Below are 3584 nucleotides of genomic sequence, written 5' to 3'. Positions count from 1 at the left end.
GAACTTCTGATATAGGGTTATTTTTGGGGGTTTCTGTATTTATAGGATTTTCGGGCGTTGGTCTCACGCTGAGATGGGCCTCAAGGGGCCCACTACCCACCAGGGCGCGCTAGAGGAGGGTGGCACGCCTTGATACCTAGTGGGAAGTAGGGGCCCCTCTCCAGTGGTTCTTTGCTCCAATATTCTTCATTTCTTCCATAAAAATCTCCAAAATGTTTCGTCCAATTCCGAGAACTTTTATTTCTGCACAGAAAACAACATCACGGTAGTTCTGCTGAAAACAACGTTGCTACATCTTGAGCTTGCGTTGGTTTTCCTTGAAGAGGAAAGGGTGATGCAGCAAAGTAGCATAAGTATTTCCCTCGGTTTTTGTGAACCAAGGTATCAATCCAGTAGGAGGATCCTCAAAAGTCCCAGACACCTACACAAACAAACAAGAACCTCGCAACCAATGCAATAAAGGGGTTGTCAATCCCTTCACGGCCACTTGCGAAAGTGAGATCTGATAGAGATAATATGATAAGATAAATATTTTTGGTATTTTTATCATATAGATTGGAAAGTAAAAGATGCAAATAAAAGTAGATTGAAAGCTTATATGATAAAACATAGACCCGGGGGCCATAGGTTTCACTAGTGCCTTATCTCAAGATAGCATAAGTATTACAGTGGGTGAACAAATTATTGTCGAGCAATTGATAGAAAATCGAATAATTATGAGATTATCTAGGCATGATCATGTATATAGGCATCACGTCCGTGACAAGTAGACCGACTCCTGCCTTCATCTACTACTATTACTCCACACATCGACCGCTATCCATCATGCATCTAGAGTATTAAGTTCATAAAGAATAGAGTAACACATTAAGAAAGATGACATGATGTAGAGGGATAAACTCATGCAATATGATATAAACACCATCTTTTTATCCTCGATGGCAACAATACAATATGTGCCTTGCAGCCCCTGCTGTCACTGGGAAAGGACACCGCAAGATTGAACCCAAAGCTAAGCACTTCTCCCATTACAAGAAAGATCAATCTAGTAGGCCAAACCAAACTGATAATTTGAAGAGACTTGCAAAGATAACTTAATCACACATAAAAGAATTCAGAGGAGATTCAAATATTTCTCATAGATAAACTTGATCATAAACCCACAATTCATCGGATCTCGACAAACACACTGCAAAAAGAGTTACATCGAATAGATCTCCAAGAAGATCAAGGAGAACTTTGTATTGAGATTCAAAGAGAGAGAAGAAGCCATCTAGCTAATAACTATGGACCCGAAGGTCTGTGGTAAACTACTCACAACTCATCGGAAGGGCCTTGGAGATGATGTAGAGGCCCTCGGTGGTCGATTCCCCCTCCGACAGAGCGCCGGCGAAGGCTCCAAGATGGGATCTCGCGGATACAGAAGGTTCCGGCAGTGGAATTAGGTTTTCATGGTCTGTTTTGATGTTCTCGGTGTACGTGGGTATATATATGAGGAAGAAGTAGGTCGGTGGACGCTCGAGGGGCCCACGAGGGTGGGGGGCGCACCCATCTGTAGGGGGCGCGCCGGGAACCCTCGTGGCCGCCTCGCTTGTTGCTTGACGTCCACTCCAAGTCATGTGGATCACGTTTGTGCTCCCGAAGGTTTCATTCCGTTTGGACTCCGTTTGATATTCCTTTTATTTGAAACACTGAAATAGGCAAAAAAAACAGCAATTCGGGATGGGCCTCCGGTTAGTAGGTTAGTAGGTTCGAAACACTAAAATATAGCAAGGAACAATCAAAAATTATTGATACATTGGAGATGTATCAAGCATCCCCAAGCTTAATTCCTGCTCGTCCTCGAGTAGGTAAATGATAAAAATAGAATTTTTGATGTGGAATGCTACCTAGCATAATTCTCAATGTAATTTTATTTATTGTGGCATGAATGTTCGGATCCAAATGATTCAAAATAAAATTTCATATTGACATAAGAAATAATAATACTTCAAGCATACTAATCAAAGCAATCATGTCTTCTCAAAATAACATGGCTAAAGAAAGTTATTCCTACAAAATCATATAGTCTAGCTGTTACTCTATCTTGATCACACAAAGTATTTAATCATGCACAACCCCGATGACAAGCCAAGCAATTGTTTCATACTTTAATAATCTCAAACCTTTTCAACTTTCACGCAATACATGAGCGTGAGCCATGGACATAGCACTATATGTGGAATAGAATGGTGGTTGTGGAGAAGACAAAAAAGGAGAAGATAGTCTCACATCAACTAGGCGTATCAACGAGCTATGGAGATGCCCATTAACAGATATCAATGTTAGTGAGTAGGGATTGCCATGCAATGTATGCACTAGAGCTATAAACGTATGAAAGCTCAACAAAAGAAACTAAGTGGGTGGGCATCCAACTCGCTTGCTCATGAAGACCTAGGGCATTTTGAGGAAGCCCATCATTGGAATATACAAGCCAAGTTCTATAATGAAAAATTCCCACTAGTATATGAAAGTGACAACATAGGAGACTCTCTATCATGAAGATCATGGTGCTATTTTGAAGCACAAGTGTGGTAAAAAGGATAGTAGCATTGTCCCTTCTCTATTTTTCTCTCATTTTTTTATTTGGCCTTTATTTTTTTATTTGGCCTTTCTCGTTTTTTATAAAGTCCGAAGTCTCATCCCGACTTGTGGGGGAATCATAGTCTCCATCATCCTTTCCTCACTGGGACAATGCTCTAATAATGAAGATCATCACACTTTTATTTATTTACAACTCAATAATTAGAACAAGATATGACTCTATATGAATGCCTCCGGCGGTGTACCGGGATATGCGATGAATCAAGAGTGGCATGTATGAAAATTATGAAGGTGGCCTTGCCACAAATACGATGTCAATTACATGATCATGCAAAGAGCAATATGACAATGATGATGCGTGTCATATAAACAGAACGGTGGAAAATTGCATGGCAATATATCTCGGAATGTCTATGGAAATGTCATAATAGGTAGGTATGGTGGCTGTTTTGAGGAAGGTATATGGTGGGTGTATGGTACCGGTGAAAGTTGTGCGGCACAAGAGAGGCTAGCAATGGTGGAAGGGTGAGAGTGCATATAATCCATGGACTCAACATTAGTCATAAAGAAATCATATACTTATTGCAAAAATCTAGAAGCCATTGAAAACAAAGTACTACGTGCATGCTCCTAGGGGGATAGATTGGTAGGAAAAGACCATCGCTCGTCCCCGACCGCCACTCATAAGGAAGACAATCAATAAATAAAATTGTGCTCCAACTTCATCACAAAGCGGTTCACCATAAGTGCATGCTACGGGAATCACAAACTTCAACACAAGTATTATTTAAATTCATAATCACCCAACTAGCATGACTCTAACATTACCACCTCTATATCTCAAAACAATTATCAAGTATCAAATTGATCATAGCATCTAATTCACTTTCTATGATAGTTTTTATTATACCCAACTTGGATGCCCATCATTCTAGGAGCAATTTTATAACCATAGAAAATACCATGCTGTTCTAAAAGACTCTCAAAATAATATAAGTGAA

Source organism: Triticum dicoccoides, chromosome 7B, assembly GCF_002162155.2.
Source record: "Triticum dicoccoides isolate Atlit2015 ecotype Zavitan chromosome 7B, WEW_v2.0, whole genome shotgun sequence".
Taxonomy (NCBI): Eukaryota; Viridiplantae; Streptophyta; class Magnoliopsida; order Poales; family Poaceae; genus Triticum; species Triticum dicoccoides.
The sequence above is the reverse complement of the archived record's forward strand: the minus strand, read 5'-3'. Positions refer to the sequence as shown.